The sequence below is a fragment of the Arachis ipaensis genome, chromosome B01 (genome assembly GCF_000816755.2).
Source record: "Arachis ipaensis cultivar K30076 chromosome B01, Araip1.1, whole genome shotgun sequence".
In the NCBI taxonomy this organism is placed as follows: Eukaryota; Viridiplantae; Streptophyta; class Magnoliopsida; order Fabales; family Fabaceae; genus Arachis; species Arachis ipaensis.
Genome location: NC_029785.2, coordinates 52,113,548 through 52,131,890, shown reverse-complemented (window position 1 = coordinate 52,131,890; position 18,343 = coordinate 52,113,548).

The following is an 18,343-nucleotide window of genomic DNA, read 5'->3' as shown; positions in this document are numbered from 1 at the left end:
ACATAAATGCCACTGACACATAACTGGGTGAACCTTCTCAGATTGTGACTCATCTTTGCTAAAGTTCCCAATTAGAGGTGTCCAGGGTTCTTAAGCACACTCTTCTTTTGCTTTGGTCCTTGACTTTAACCACTCAGTCTCAAGTTTTCACTTGACACGTTCACGCCACAAGCACATGGTTAGGGACAGCTTGGTTTAGCCGCTTAGGCCAGGATTTTATTCCTTTAGGCCCTCCTATCCACTGATGCTCAAAGCCTTGGGATCCTTTTTGTTTACCCTTGCCTTTTGGTTTTAAGGGTTACTGGCTTTTTGCTCTTGCCTCTAGGTTTTAAGAGCTTTTGGCTTTTTCTGCTTGCTTTTTCTTTCTCTTTCTCTTTTTTTTTCACCATTTTTTTTCTGCAAGCTTTTGTATTCACTGCTTTTTCTTGCTTCAAGAATCATTTTTATGATTTTTCAGATTATCAAATAACATTTCTCCTATTCATCATTCTTTCAAGAGCCAACATATTTAACATTCTTAAACTTCAAATTCAAAAGACATATGCACTGTTCAAGCATTCATTCAGAAAACAAAAAGTATTGTCACCACATCAAAATAATTAAACTAGTTTCAAGGATGAATTCGAAACCATGTACTTCTTGTTCTTTTGTTTTTAAAACATTTTTCATTTAAGAGAGGTGATGGATTCATATTCATGACTTTAAGGCATAGACACTTAGACACTAATGATCATGTAATAAAGACACAAAAATAGATAAACATTTAACATAAGTAAACAAAAAACAGAAAGTTTAAGAACAAGGAATGAGTCCACCTTAGTGATGGTGGCGTTTCCTTCTTGAGGAACCAATGATGTCCTTGAGCTCTTCTATGTCTCTTCCTTGTCTTTGTTGCTCCTCCCTCATTGCTCTTTGATCTTCTCTAATTTCATGAAGGATGATGGAGTGCTCTTGATGTTCCACCCTTAGTTGTTCCCAATAATTGTGTGGAGGAAAATGTATCCCCTAAGGTATCTCAGGGATCTCTTGATTTGCAGTCAAATATTCTACCACTGAGCTATAGACCCTTGAGATGAATCTCTCCATCTCCTATGACTTGGAGGTGGAAGCTTTTGTCTTCCATTTCCTCTTTCTAGAGGTTTCTCTGGCCTTAGGTGCCATCAATGGTTATGGAAAAACAAAAAAGCAATACTTTTTCCACACCAAACTTAGAATGTTTGCTCGCCCTCGAGCAAAAGAAGAAAGAATAGTAGAAGAAGAAGAAGATATGGAGGAGATGGAGGGATGTGTGTATTCGGCAATATGGGTGGGCTTGGGTGGGAAAGAGATTTTGAATTTTGAAGGTAGGTGGGGTGTATGGATGTGAGTGGTGAATGAAAAACAGAAGGGATGACTGTGAATGGAGAGAGAGAGGGTGATATAGGATTATGAGGAGGAAAGGTGAGCGGAGGTATGTGGGGATCCTGTGGGATCCACAGATCCTAAGGTGATCCTGTGGAGTCCACAGATCCTGAGGTGTCAAGTATTTACATCCCTGCACCAATTAGGCATGTAAAATGCCTTTGCATGCATTTCTGGCGTTCAACGCCAGCTTCATGCTTGTTCCTGGCGTTCAGCGCCAGCTCCATGCTCTGTTCTGGCGTTGAACGCCAGCCAGATGCTCCTTACTGGTGTTTAAACGCCAGTAAGCCCTTCCTCTAGGGTGTTCTGTTTTCAATGCTGTTTTTCATTCTGTTTTTTATTTTTCAGTAGTTTTTGTGACTCCACATGATCATCAACCTAATAAAACATGAAATAACAAAGAGAAAATAAAATAAAAATGATAACATTGGGTTGCCTCCCAACAAGCGCTTCTTTAATGTCAATAGCTTGACAGTGGGCTCTCATGGAGCCAAACAGGTGATCAGGTCAATTTTATAGACTCTCAACACCAAACTTAGAGTTTGGATATGGGAGTTCAACACCAAACTTAGAGTTTGGTTGTGGCCTCCCAACACCAAACTTAGAGTTTGACTGTGGGGGCTCTGGTTAACTCTGTAGTGAGAGAAGCTTATCGTGCCTCTTTTCCATGTTTACAGAGAGAGATCCTTGAGTTGTAAACACAAGGTTATCCTCATTTAGTTGAAGGATCAATTTTCTTATGTCTACATCAATCACAGCTCTTTCTATGGCTAGGAAGGGTCTTCCAAGGATGATAGATTCATCCTCATCCTTCCCAGTATCTAGGATTATGAAATCAGCAGGGATGTAAAGGCCTTCAACCTTTACTAACATTTCCTCTACTTATCCATAAGCTTATTTTCTTGAACTGTCTGCCATCTCTAATGAGATTCTAGCAGTTTGCACCTCAAAGATTCCAAGTTTCTCCATTACAGAGAGTGGCATGAGGTTTATTCCTGATCCAAGGTCACATAGAGCATTCTCAAAGGTTATGGTGCCTATGGTACAGGGTATTAGGAACTTTCCAGGATCCTGTTTCTTCTGAGGCAATCTCAGTTGATCCAATGCATTTAGTTCATTGGTGAACAGGGGAGGTTTATCTCCCCAAGTCTCATTACCAAATAAATTGGCATTCAGCTTCATGATTGCACCAAGGTACTTAGCAACTTGCTCTTCAGTAACATCCTCATTCTCTTCAGAAGAGGAATACTCATCAGAGCTCATGAATGGCATAAAGAGGTTCAATGGAATCTCTATGGTCTCTAGATGAGCCTCAGATTCCTTTGGTTCCTCAAAGGGAAACTCCTTGTTGATCACTGGACGTCTCAGGAGGTCTTCCTTCTTGGATTCGGCCATGATGGTCATTTCAATGGCCTTGCACTCTCCTTTTAGATTTTCTTCTGTATTCGTGGGAGGGTACTAGGAGGAGTTTCAGGGATTTTCTTACTCAGCTGGCCCACTTGTGCCTCCAAATTTCTAATGGAGGAGCTTGTTTCGTTCATGAAACTCACAGTGGCCTTAGATAGATCAGAGACTAAATTTGCTAAGCTAGATGGATTCTACTCAGAATTCTCTGTTTGTTGCTGAGTGGATGATGGAAAAGGTTTACTATTGTTAAACCTGTTTCTTCCACCATTAGTAAAGCCTTGTTGAGGCTTTTGTTGATCCTTCCATGAGAAATTTAGGTGATTTCTCCATGAGGGGTTATAGGTGTTCCCATAGGGTTCACCCATGTAATTCACCTCTGCTATTGTAGGGTTCTCAGGATCATAAGCTTCTTCCTCAGAAGATGCCTCTTGAGTACTGTTGGATGCAGCTTGCATTCCATTCAGACTCTGAGAAATCATATTGACTTGCTGAGTCAATATTTTATTCTGAGCCAATATGGCATTCAGAGTATCAATTTCAAGAACTCCCTTCCTCAGTGGCGTCCCATTACTCACAGGATTCCTCTCAGAAGTGTACATAAACTGGTTGTTAGCAACCATGTCAATAAGTTCTTGAGCTTCTGCAGGCGTTTTCTTTAGGTGAATGGATCCACCTGCAGAAGTATCCAATGACATCTTTGATAACTCAGATAAACCATCGTAGAATATATCCAGGATGGTCCATTTTGAAAGCATGTCAGAAGGATACTTTTTGGTCAGTTGCTTGTATCTCTCCCAAGCTTCATAGAGGGATTCACCTTCCTTCTGTCTGAAGGTTTGAACATCCACTCTAAGCTTACTGAGCTTTTAAGGAGGAAAGAACTTGGCTAAGAAAGCCGTGACCAGCTTATCCCAAGAGTTCAGACTATCTTTGGGTTGAGAGTCCAACCACACTCTAGCTCTGTCTCTTACAACAAATGGGAAAAGCATAAGCCTGTAGACCTCGGGGTCAACCCCATTGGTCTTAACAGTATCACAGATCTGCAAGAATTCAGTTAAGAACTGAAAAGGATCTTCAGATGGAAGTCCATGAAACTTGCAGTTCTGCTGCATCAGAGAAACTAATTGAGGTTTCAGCTCAAAATTGTTTGCTCCAATGACAGGAATGGAGATTCTTCTTCCATGTAAATTGGAATTAGGTGCAGTAAAGTAACCAAGCATCCTCCTTGCATTATTATTATTTTCAGCTGCCATCTCCTCTTCTTGTTCGAAAATTCCTGTAAGGTTGTCTCTGGATTGTTGTATTTTAACTTCTCTTAGTTTCCTTTTTAGAGTCCTTTCAGGTTCAGGATTTGCTTCAACAAGAATGTTCTTGTCCTTGCTCCTGCTCATATGACAAAGAAGGGAATAACAAAGAAAATATGAAATCCTCTATGTCACAGTATAGAGATTCCTTTGTGTGAGTAGAAGAAGAAAAGAATGTAATGTAAAGAAGAACGGATAATCCAAACACAAGGGTGAGGATAGGAGCAGAGATATGAGATGAAGAGAAGTGTTAGTAAGTAATTAAATAAATAGAAGAAGATGAGAGAGAAGTTTTCGAAAATTAATTTTTGAAAAGAAGTTGATGATTTTCGAAAATTAAAGGAGAATTAAAATTAAAATTAAAATTTAAACAATTAATTAATTAAAAAGAATTTTTGAAAAAGAGGGAGGTATTTTCGAAAATTAGAGAGAGAAGAGTAGTTAGGTGGTTTTGAAAAAGATAAGAAACAAATAAAAAATCAATTAGGTAGTTGAAAAAGATTTGAAAATCAATTTTGAAAAGATAAGAAGATAAGAAGTTAGAAAGGATATTTTAAAATCAAATTTTTGAAAAAGATATGATTTAAAAAGATATGATAGAAAGATATGATTAAAATTAGTTTTGAAAAAGATTTGAATTTTAAAATCTAGAACTTAAAGTTTGAATCTTTCTTAACAAGCAAGTAACAAACTTGAAATTTTTGAATCAAAACATTAATTGTTGATATATTTTCGAAAATTATGAGATAAAATTAAGAAAAAGATTTTTGAAAAATATTTTTTAAAATTTTCGAAAATAAATAAGAAAAATGAAAAAGATTTCATTTTTGAAAAAGATTTTGAAAAGATAAGATTTTTAAATTGAAAATTTGATTTGACTCATAAGAAACAACTAAATTTTAAAAAAGTTTTGAAAAAGTCAACTCAAATTTTCGAAAATTCATGAGTGAAAAAGGGAAAGATATTTTTTTGATTTTTGAATTTTTAATGATGAAAGAGAAAAACATCAAAAAGACTCAATGCATGAAAATTTTAGATCAAAACATGTGATGCATGCAAGAACACTATGAATGTCAAGATGAACACCAAGAACACTTTGAATGTCAAGATGAACACCAAGAACTTATTTTTGAAAAATTTTAAGAAAATAAAAACATGCAAGACACCAAACTTAAAGATTTTTAATTTTTAGACACTAAGAATTCAAGAATGCATATGAAAAACAAGAAAAGACACAAAACAAGAAAATATGAAGATCAAACAAGAAGACTGGCCAAGAACAACTTGAAGATCATGAAGAACACTATGAATGCATGAAATTTCGAAAAAGAAAAAAAAATTTAGAAAAAGAAAAATATGCAATTGACACCAAACTTAAAAATTGACTCAAGACTCAAACAAACAACATAAAATATTATTTTGATTTTCATGATTTTATTAATTTTTTTGGATTTTTGTATATTTTTTCGAAAAACATATAGGAAAAAGAAAATAAGAAATTTAAAAATTTTTAATAAGAATTCCAGGAATCTTTCAATGTTAGCCTAAAGTTCCAATCCAAGGGTTAGACATGGCTTAATAGCCAGCCAGCTTTAGGATATAAATCATGCATGCAACAGCTGATACTTCATCCAACTCCATATACATGCCTTTTATGTTGACAAGTGGAAGCCTCAATCCAAAAGAATTTGGATATGGCTTTACAGCCAGCCGGGCTTCAACATGTTACCATGAAACTCTAGAATTCATTCTTAAAAATTTTAAAATAATTTTCAAAAAGAAAAGGAAAATTTTTTTGAAAGATTTTTGAAAACAAATTTTTTTTATTTTTTTTTGAAAATAAAACAAAAAGAAAATTACCTAATCTGAGCAACAAGATGAACCGTCAGTTGTCCAAACTCGAACAATTCCCGGCAACGGCGCCAAAAACTTGGTGCACGAAATTGTGATCCCTGGTAATGGCTCCAAAAACTTGGTGCTCTAATCTTAATTCATAATTTGTCACAACTTCGATACAACTAACCAGCAAGTGCACTGGGTCGTCCAAGTAATAAAACCTTACGTGAGTAAGGGTCGATCCCACGGAGATTGTTGGTATGAAGCAAGCTATGGTCATCTTGTAAATCTCAGTCAGGCGGATATCAAATGGTTATGGAGTTTTCGAATAATAATAATAAATAAACAGAAAATAAAGATAGAAATACTTATGTAATTCATTGGTGAGAATTGCAGAAAAGCGTATAGAGATGCTTTCGTTCCTCTGATCTCTGCTTTCCTCCTGTCTTCATCCAATCAATCCTACTCCTTTCCATGGCAAGCTTTATGTAGGGCATCACCGTTGTCAATGGCTACTTCCCATCCTCTCTGTGAAAAAGGTCCAAATGTTCTGTCACGGCACGGCTAATCATCTGGAGGTTCTCGATCATACTGGAATAGGAATCACAGACAAGGTTTAGACTTTCCGGATCTCAGGAATGGCCATCCATGGGTTCTAACTTATACCACGAAGACTCTAATATCTCGGACTCGGTCCCCTGTATTAGGTATCCAAGAGATATCCATCCAATCTAAGGTAGAACGAAAGTAGTTGTCAGGCACACGTTCATAAGTGAGAATGATGATGACTGTCACGATTATCACATCCATCATATTGAAGTGCGAATGAATATCTTAGAAGCGGAATAAGTTGAATTGAATAGAAAAACAGTAGTACTTTGCATTAATCTTTGAGGAACAGCAGAGCTCCACACCTTAATCTATGGTGTGTAGAAACTCTACCATTGAAAATACATAAGTAATGAAGGTCCAGGCATGGCCGAGAGGCCAGCCCCCAAACGTGATCAAAGGATCAAAAGATGATCAAAAGATGAAAACTCAATAGTAAAAAGTCCTATTTATAAAAACTAGTTACTAGGGTTTACAGAGATAAGTAATTGATGCAGAAATCCACTTCCGGTGCCCACTTGGTGTGTGCTTGGGCTGAGCTTGAAGTTTACACATGAAGAGGTCATTCTTGGAGTTGAACGCCAGTTTGTAACGTGTTTCTGGTGTTGAACTCCACTTTGCAACTTGTTTTTGGCGCTGAACGCCAGACTGCAACATGGAACTGGCGTTGAACGCCAGTTTACGTCGTCAATACTTATTTAAAGTATGGACTATTATATATTTTTGGAAAGCCCTGGATGTCTACTTTTTAACGCAATTAGAAGCGCACCATTTGGGGTTCTGTAGCTCATGAAAATCACTTTGAGTGCAGGGAGGTCAGAATCCAACAGCATCAGCAGTCCTTCTTCAATCTCTGAATCTGATTTTTGCTCAAGTCCCTCAATTTCAGCCAGAAAATACCTGAAATCACAGAAAAATACACAAACTCATAGTAAAGTCCAGAAATATGAATTTAACATAAAAACTAATAAAAACATCCCTAAAATTAACTAGATCCTACTAAAAACAATGCCAAAAAGCGTATAAATTATCCGCTCATCACTTGTATCTTTTCCAAGCTTCATAGAAAGATTCACCTTCCTTCTGTCTGAAGGTTTGGACTTCCACTCTAAGCTTAGTCAAATTTTGAGGTGGAAAGAACTTTGCCAAGAAGGCATTGACCAGCTTTTCCCAAGAGTTCAGGCTTTCTTTAGGTTGTGAGTCTAACCTTGTCCTAGCTTTGTCTCTTTCTGCAAAGGGGAAAAATATAAGTCTGTAGACCTCAGGGTCAACCCCATTGGTCTTGACAGTGTCACAGATTTGCAAGAATTCAGCTAGAAACTGATGAGGTTCTTCCAATGGAAGTTCGTAATACTTGCAATTCTGCTTTATCAGAGAAACTAATTGAGGCTTAAGCTCAAAGTTATTTGCTCCAATTGCAGGAATTGAGATGCTCCTTCCACAGAAGTCAGAAGAGGGTGCAGTGAAGTCATCAAGCATCTTCCTTGTATTGTTGGCATTGTTGTTATTTTCAGCTGCCATGTCTTCTTCCTTTTCGAAAATTTATGTCAGGTCCTCTCCAGAGAGTTGTGCTTTAGCTTCTCTTAGCTTCCTCTTCAAGGTCCTTTCAGGTTCAGGATCAGCTTCAACAAGAATACCTTTGTCTTTGTTCCTGCTCATATGAAAGAGAAGAGAACAAGAAAGTATAGAATCCTCTATGTCACAGTATAGAGATTCCTTGAGGTGTCAGAGGAAAATAGGAATAGATGGATGATGTAGGTAGGTAAGAATTCGAACATATGAAGAAGGAGAGATAGTCCGAATTGCTAATTGAGGAGGAGTGTAGTCCTTAAATAGAAAAAGGTAAGGAGGGAGAAGAATTTTCAAAAACAAAATTAAAAATTTAAATTAATTAAAAGGAATTTTGAAAAAGTGGTTGATGGTTTTTGAAAATTAAAAGTGAGAAAGTGGTTAAGTGATTTTGAAAAAGATTTTGAAATTAGCAATAAAAAAGATATGATTGAAAATTATTTTGAAAAAGATGTGATTGAGAAGGTATGATTGAAAAACAATTTGAAAAGATTTTAAATTAATGATATGATTGGAAATTAATTACTTGACTAACAAGAAATTTAAAAGATATGATTCTAAAATTCAAATATTGAATCTTTCTTAATAAGCAAGTAACAACTTGAAATTTTTGAATCAAATCATTAATTGTAGCAAGGATTTTCGAAAATATTGAAAAATAATTTAAAAGATTTGATTTTAAAAATGATATGATTGATAAGAGAGGATATGAAAAAGATAAGATTTTGAAAAATTAGTTTTAAAACTTTCAAAATTGAAAAAGATTTGAATTGAAAACAAATTTACCTCCTTGCTGCTATCCTAGCGTTAAACGCCCAGAATGGTATCCATTCTGGCGTTTAACACCCTAAATGCTACCGTTTTAGGCGTTTAACTCCCAGCCAGGGTACCTGGCTGGCGTTTAAATGTCATTTTTCCTTCTTCACTGGGCGTTTTGAACGCCCAGCTTTTTCTCTGTAATTCCTCTGTTGCATGTTCTGAATCTTCAATTCTCTGTGCTATTGACTTGAAAAGATATATTTTTAAATTTTTAACGATGAGAGAGAAAAAACAACAGAATGAAATTAAACATGAAAAACTAAGGTTAAATAAACAATCCATGCAAGAACACGTTTTTGAAAATTTTTCAGGAAAACAAAGACATGCAAGACACCAAACTTAGAAGTTTGTATACTAGGGATAATAACAATTTGAAAATGCATTTGAAAATTAACAAAAGACACAAAACAAGAGAATTTAAAGATCAGACCCAATAAAATCACTAAGAATGACTTGAAGAGCATTGAAGAACCTAATGCATATATTCGAAAAATACAGGAACATTAAAAAATTAAAAACATGCAAGACACCAAACTTAAAATGTGACACTAGACTCAAACAAGAAACATGAATTAATTTTTTTATTTTTGTGATTTTATTAAAAATATTTTTTTTTATTTTTCGAAAATTATTTGGAAAAAGAAAGATAAGGATTTCAAAATTTTTAATACGAATTCCAAGAATCATGCAATGTTAGTCTAAAGCTCCGGTCCAGGAATTAGACATGGCTTACTAGCCAGCCAAGCTTTCAGTGAAAGCTTCAGTCTAAAACACTAGACATGGCCAATGGCCAGCCAAGCTTCAGCAAAACATTACATACAACAGCTAAATTGATGAGAAAGACAAAGAAGCTCTTCTAAGGATAAGTGAAACCTCGGTCCAAAAAAATTAGACATGGCTTAACAGCCAGCCAGGATTCAACATATCTCATGAAACTCTAGAATTCATTCTTAAAAACTCTGAAGAACAAATTTTTTTTTTGAAAATTTTTCAAAAATAAAAAATAATAAAAATAAAAAGCTTAAAATTAACATAAAATTACCTAATCTGAGCAACAAGATGAATCGTCGGTTGTCCAAACTCGAACAATCCCCGGTAACGACACCAAAAACTTGGTACACGGAATCGTGATCACACACTTTTCACACAACTCCGTGCAGCTGACCAGCAAGTGCACTGGGTCGTCCGAGTAATACCTTACGTGAGTAAGGGTCGATCCCATGGAGATTGTCGGCTTGAAGCAAGCTATGGTCATCCTTGTAAATCTCAGTCAGGCAGATTCAAATGGTTATGGGATTTTGATAATTGAAATATAATTAAAACAGAAAATAAGATAGAAGCACTTATGTAATTCATTGGTGGGATCTTAGATAAGCGTATGAAGATGCTTTGTTCCTTCTGAACCTCTGCTTTCCTATTGCATTCATCCTATCATTCATACTCCCTTCCATGGCAAGCTGTATGTTGGGGGATCATCGTTGTCAATGGCTACTGTCCGTCCTCTCAGTGAAAATGGTCCAAATGTGTTGTCACCGCACGGCTAATCATCTGTCGGTTCTCACTCATGTTGGAATAGGATCCATTGATCCTTTTGTGTCTGTTATACGCCCAACACTCGCGAGTTTGAAGCTCGTCACAGTCATCCCATCCCAGATCCTACTCAGAATACCACAGACAAGGTTTAGACTTTCCGGATCTCAAGAATGGCCGCCAATAATTCTAGCCTATACCACGAAGGTTCTAATCTTAGATTAGAAACCCAAGAGATATGCACTCAAGCTATTGCAGATAGAACAGAGGTGGTTGTCAGGCACGCGTTCATAGGTGAGAATGATGATGAATGTCACGGATCATCACATTCATCATGTTGAAGTGCGAGTGAATATCTTGGAATAAGAATAAGCTTGAATTGAATAGAAAACAGTAGTACTTTGCATTAATTCATGAGGAACAGCAGAGCTCCACACCTTAATCTATGAGGTGTAGAAACTCCACCGTTGAAAATATATAAGTGAAAATAGGGTAGACATGGCCGAGTGGCCAGCCTCCCATGGAGGTCTCAGAATGTAAAAGTTACATAATGTGTTCCCGAGATAAAAATACAATAGTAAAAGGTCCTATTTATAATGAACTAGTAGCCTAGGGTTTACAGAAATGAGTAATTAATGCAGAAATCCACTTCCGGGCCCACTTGGTGTGTGCTTGGGCTGAGTATTGAAGCTTTCACATGTAGAGACTTTTCTTGGAGTTAAACGCCAACTCTGGTGCCAGTTTGGGCGTTTAACTCAAGCTTTTATGCCAGTTCTGGCGTTTAACGCCAGAATAGAGTAGAAAATTGGCGTTTAAATGCCAGTTTGCGTTATCAAAACTCGGGCAAAATATAGACTATTATATATTTTTGGAAAGCCCAGGATGTCTACTTTCCAACGCAATTGAGAGCGCGCCAATTGGGCTTCTGTAGCTCCAGCAAATCCATTTCGAGTGAAGGGAGGTCAGAATCCAACAACATCTGCAGTCCTTTTTCAGCCTCTGAATCAGATTTTTGCTCAGGTCCCTCAATTTCAGGCAGAAAATAACTGAAATCACAGAAAAACACACAAACTCATAGTAAAGTCCAGAAATGTGATTTTTATTTAAAAACTAATAAAAATATAATAAAAAGTAACTAAAACATACTGAAAACTACCTAAAAATAATGCCAAAAAGCGTATAAATTATCTGCTCATCAGAACTTCCATGGCTTCATGTGGAGAATCTAATGAAGAACGTAGAATGAAAGAGACACTAGAAGCTCCGGTGGGCAGTAAGGAGCATGACTTTATTTTGGAACAAGTGGAGGAAGTCGGAATTATTGAAGAAGAAGAATTGGTTGAAGACTTAGGAGATGCAGAACGTCCATGGAAAAGCCCAGTCATAGAGCCCTCTTCTAAGGAGTTTGAATTTGAAGGCATATTATGGTTGAAGACTTTGAAGGGGATGATCAAGAGATGGATTCAATCATTGATGAATTCTTATCTACATTTGAATCTTATCCCATTGAACTTGACATGGAGATTAAAGAATAAGAAGCACAACCTCCCATGCCCTTGGTGAACAATGAAGAAGATATCGAATTGGAAGAAAGCTACCAAAAGGAAGAGGTTGATATTGAAGAAGCTTGCAAAGAGGTGGAAGTTGTCAAAGAAGAGCCCAAGGGAATGGAGCTGGAGATCACCTTGCCAAGGTTATTGGAGACCTCTCCCTCAAAGCCATCACCATCCATCCCTTCATTCAAGTGGGTAAATCTCTCATCTCTAAGCTTAATTAGCCCATTTGAATATGCTTTGCTTGAGACGGATGGGCAACTTAGAGCTCTTTGTGGCTATAAGAGTAAGAGGGAGATGGTTAGTGGTTGGCAACACAATCCTAGGTTCATTGTGGTAGGAAGCTCACGGCTGAATTATCATGGTTGGAAGAATACTAAATTGTATGGGTCTAGGAAGCTATTTGGATGCCTCAGTGAGAATTCGGATTGCTTACCACCCGGTTGGAACAAAGATGGTCAACAAGAAGACGGGTACAAAAGCAAGGTTTGGGACCCCGGAATTCAGTCTAGCAATCAACACTCTTGGGGGCTTGTCACTTGCTTAATCTTGCTTGAAGGCTCTTTGCGTCTAGTTTGGGATCCCGGAGGCCATTGGAATTACAAACATTGGTGGGATTCAAGGATCAGTACAAGCACAAGTCACCATGACAAGGAGCTCACCAAATGTCCAACTTAAGGACTTTAACTAAAAGTGCTAGGTGGGAGACAACCCACCATGGTATGATCGTCTCTTTTTATTCTTAGTTTTATATTATTTTAATTTTATCAGTGTTAATTCGTAAATTCTGCATCATCATTTGCATTCTGTATTCTGCATTCTGCATATATATATAAAAAGAAAGGTGGATGACGCGCAAGCGTCCCTGACGCGTGCGCGTCACCCTTAAATTCGGCGTAAAAATGTGTTTGGCAGAGAGTTGCGATGGCCTGGCGATGGTATCGTGCTAAAAGCACAAAGTCACCCACGCATACGCGTCCCTGACGCGTACGCGTCCCTGACGCGTACGCGTCCCTGACGCGTACGCGTCACTTTCACCATATGGTCATCCACGCGTGCACGTACCTGACGCGCATGCGTCGCAAGCAATTTTGGCCACTGTGCGAGACAAACAGAGAGTTGTGCGTGCGCGGGACTGGTCTCGCACGATTCGCACACCCAGAGGCACGCGAACGCATCCCAGACGTGTACGCGTTGCCTGAAATTAATGCGATCCACGCGTACGCGTCGCACACAACGCCCAACTGAAACACCTCAGTGCCTGATTTCAAATCATCCACCCCTCAAATCCTAATTCTTTTCAATCCTAATTATTTCTTACTTTCTTCTTCTTCTTCATTACTTCTCATCCTTCTTCACTTTCATTCTATTTTACTTAATTTATTTGCATACTTTCATTCATTTCATTTTAATTTTGTGCATTTTCCTTTCTTCTACTGCTTGATCTTTACTTTTCTTGCAATTGAATTCTAAATTTAGATCTAGGAAGGCATTGAGATCTAGACGTGGTTATCTAGTCTCTTGGGTCCTGAGATCTACATCTTTCAATTTTAATTTCCTTGTTTCGTTGCTACATCAAGCTTATTGCTATTGTCATTTGAGATCCGGTTTAATTGAATCCATCTTTTATATTTCTGTTTGTTGAATTTTACTTTTCCTTGTTTAATTTCTGCAATCCCAATTCCCAACTCCTTTTATAATTCAAGCAATTTACATTTCTTGCACTTTAAGATTCTGCAATTTACATTTCTTGCGTTCTAAGTTTCTGCCATATGATTTCTTGTTCTTTAAGATTCAGCTCTTTTTCTTTTTTTGTTCCCTTTAATTTCCTGCAAATCACCCACTCCCCTTTACATTCTATGCAATTTAATTCCTGTCAACACAATTTCACACAATCAACACTTGTTTGCTTGACTAATTCAACCACTAAACTAAAGTTGCTCAATCCTTCAATCCTTGTGGGATCGACCTCACTCCCGTGAGTTTTATTACTTGATGCGACCCGGTACACTTGCCGTGAGTTTTGTGTGGGATCGTTTTCCGCACATCAAGTTTTTGGCGCCGTTGCTAGGGATTGAATAGATTGACAATGATTAAGTGCGGTGGTAGTTTAGATCAAGCACTTTTTCTTTAATTTTGACTAACCCACTAACTGTTTGAGGATTTGCTTCTACTAACCCACTAACTGTTTGAAGTTTTGTCTCAACTGACTACACTCAATTTTCAAAAGTACCACTGTGTGTTCCGTTTGTTGATTTATATGTCACAGGAAAGAAGAGAGGCCAGATGGAAAGAAATCATGGAAGGAAGTGAGAAGGCTATGGGAAAAGAAACAATGATAAAAAAGAAGCACCACAGAGAAGTTCCTCAAGAAGAAATAGAGGAAAGAAAACCCACAGTGAGAGGAAAAACTCAAAGGCAACAGAATTCTCAACTTCCATGATCAGAGGAAGGAGAATGTCAAGCTAGTGACAATAAAGAAGCGCTTGTTGGGAGGCAACCCAACCTAAGGTAGTTTTCTTTTCATAGCTATTTCAATAAAAATGTAGAGTAGTGTTATCTGTAGTGCAAGGAGCTAAGTTTGGTGTCACACACCAAAACAATTTAAAGGAGAGTGAAGGATTTTAAGTTTGGTGTTCCACCAAAAATCTAATTTAAAAATACATTTTTACCTTCTGCATAATCAGTGCCAGCTCCAAACACCAGAGAAGCTACTTAACACTTGTTTAGTTTTTAGTTCGAAGTCTGTTCTCTAGATCATAGCTTGCTTTTCTAGTTTATAGTGTGTTTTCTTACTAAGAGCACATGTGGTTTTCTGCATATAAACAAATTGCTATATAAGGCAAGGAACTAAGTTTGGTGTTCGCACACCAATCTAAGTTCAAGAGCCCACAAACATACATGCATGCTAACCATTTTAGAGTTCTTGGGGAACAAGCAACTTTCAAAGTTTTTTGTAGGCAGTCACTTGAATCTAAGAAAGGATTAAGCACCATCAGCCAAAGAGACAAAGAGGGATACACGGATCAACAATGGCGCTGAGAAGGAGTGAAGCAAGTGAACCCCAACAGGTTGTATTGTTAAGTGACTGTCTTTTATTCAGAATTGTTATGATTGGAAGTGATATTGTACCCCTGTCTGTCTGCATAATATAGTTTTTCTATAGCCTAATAATTGAGATGCTTGAATAATCACAACCCTATACTCTCCAAAATTGCTTGCACTCAATTTCTCGAGAAGGCATTACATGACAGTTCTTTGGAAAGAGGGATTGAGGAATTAAACAAATTTTGAGGTAAGCAAAAGATTAGGAGAAGTGGTGGTTCTGGTTGTATGATTATGTATTGAGGTTGCATGCTTATGAAAACTTGCATGGGAGCTCATAGGCGGGACATAGAGTTCAAAGAAGTGTTGTGGAGATTCTCAAACAATTATTGATCCAAGAAGCAGCAAACAAAACAAAAGAAAATAAAAAAAATACAAAAACAAAAAGAACATGGCCCAAGGCTCTGAGCATCAATTACTAGGCAGAAAAGAAGAAAGAAACAAGAACTCAAAGAGTTGTTATCCTAGTAAATGCTTGTGGTCGAACTGTGTCAAAGAGAGAGGCTTGAGCAAGTAAATCCTATGGGGGGCTTCAACACCTAATACCTTAAAACCAACTGGTTTAGGAGTATTGATTGAAAGCTTATCTAAAGAGCCACTTTGAGACATGACACTTAGAGTCAAGGCCAAAGCACAGAAACGATAAGCTGCTTCAAGGTGATTACCTATAGAGAGATCTCCATGATATTATTTGGATGAAAGTTCTAAGACCTAAGACTCCCAAGATGTAGGGACTAGTAAGCACTGAAGCCCTTGCATGAGCACATAGTTTAGAGTTCACCCCACTGTCACTTAATCACTTTACTCACAGGATAGTACATGTAATTCTTCAAATCCATTCTAATTGAAAGGACCTTTGAGCATAATTCTTATTGAGGAAATTCTGTCTCAATCTCACCTTGAGATCTCTCTGTTTTCTTTACTACACTTTTTGAGAAATCAATATTTGAATTCCTTTCTTCTACTGCTTGATCTTTACATTTCTTGCAATTGAATTCTAAATTTAGATCTAGGAAGGCATTGAGATCTAGACGTGGTTATCTAGTCTCTTGGGTCCTGAGATCTACATCTTTCAATTTTAATTTCCTTGTTTCGTTGCTACACCAAGCTTATTGCTATTGTCATTTGAGATCCGGTTTAATTGAATCCATCTTTTATATTTCTGTTTGTTGAATTTTACTTTTCCTTGTTTAATTTCTGCAATCCCAATTCCCAACTCCTTTTATAATTCAAGCAATTTACATTTCTTGCACTTTAAGATTCTGCAATTTACATTTCTTGCATTCTAAGTTTCTGCCATATGATTTCTTGTTCTTTAAGATTCAGCTCTTTTTCTTTTTTTGTTCCCTTTAATTTCCTGCAAATCACCCACTCCCCTTTACATTCTATGCAATTTAATTCCTGTTAACACAATTTCACACAATCAACACTTGTTTGCTTGACTAATTCAACCACTAAACTAAAGTTGCTCAATCCTTCAATCCTTGTGGGATCAACCTCACTCCCGTGAGTTTTATTACTTGATGCGACCCGGTACACTTGCCCGTGAGTTTTGTGTCGGATCGTTTTCCGCACATCATGCATATTTTTATTTTCTTTTCTAAGTTATTATTTCATCATTGGTTTTAAATATTCTTCTTCAACTGTTGCACCTTTTCTTGCATTATGTTAGTGCTTCGTGACTTGTTTTACACTGTTGGATGATATTATTTATCTGTCACTGCCAATCTTTTATGTTACCTGTATCCCTTTTGCATTGACATGAATTTATATTTTCTTACATTACCTACATTCTCTTCCCCATTGTTGCAAATTTTTGCACTCTTGATTTGCCATGTGCTTCTACTATTTTCTCACTTGTATGTTGTAGCTACCATGTAATTGAGACTTTCATCATTTAGCATTAACCCAACCATATTTTAAATTATTTTCTATCTTTGTTTTTGGGTTACTTTTCTTCTTTTTCCTCTTCTTTCAGGATGGCCATCGAGGAAGAGAAACAGAAAACGTTTACATGGGGCGACAGATAAGTCCATCTGCACAATCTATGGAGAAAAGCGTCAGTTGGAGCAACCCGCCCACTTGCACATCTCAGCATGCACCGAGGACGGTGTAATCTTTAAGTGTGGAGAGGTTGATACCGACTTCTGTGGGTTAGTTATTTCCTTTTCAACACCAATGTTTTATATTCTTTGTTTGTTCATTGTTGTATTTGCATGTTTGATTGCATATTTTTTTGATTTTGTGCATATTTTACCACCACTTGGTTAAAGTAATATTTTCTTTTTCAAGAAACTTTTTATAACATTTCACTAATTTGATTTAAAATTTTTGATAAACTTGTTTGAAGGAATATTATACTGGAACATGGTTTAGAGCTCGAACACACAAAACCTGTGAGATTTTGAGCCTATTTGAATTGGTTGCATTCTATCAACCAATATTTTATTTTTGGTGTGTGTTGTTCTCTCTAAAATTGTGATCTTTGTCTTGCTTAATTCTATATTTCTATTGTTTGATGTTTGCATGCACTTATGTGATTGAGGCCTTGTTTCACTAAGCTTACATACCCATATGGCCTTGACCTTTTCATTATCCTTTGCAAACTAATTTTGAGCCTATTTTACCCCTTTGTTCTTTACTTTAGCTCATCACTAACTCTAAGCGGAAAACAATAATGTCCTTAGTTTGAATTCTTGGTTAGCTTAGACTAGTGATAGTGCTCACGAATTAAGTGTGGGAAAATTGAGTTTGCTAATATTTTGGTTTGAGAATTGGGTTTTGTGTATTCTTGAGAAAATATGAACAAGAATGTTAAGAACATGTTTATGCATTCAATACCTTAATCAAATGCATTGAAAAAGAAAAAAAATTTATTAAGAAAAGAAAAATAGAAAAAGAAAAAAAAAGAGAGAAAAAGAAAAGAAAAAGAGCACATAATAAAAGGGGACAAAATGCCCCAAAGTAAATGGTGAAAGCAATACATATGAGTTGTACTCAAATTCGGATGCATGAATATGTGGAAAACATAATTAATGGGTAGTTAGGCTTTATATTATGATTACATGGATTGTCCTAAGTTAGGTGAGAAGTTTAGGTTAATTAAGGATTCAGATTTTAGTCCACTTAACCAAATACAATCCTACCTTGACCCTAACCCCATTACAACCCTTAAAAGACCTCTTGATTTGTGTATTTGTGCATAAAACT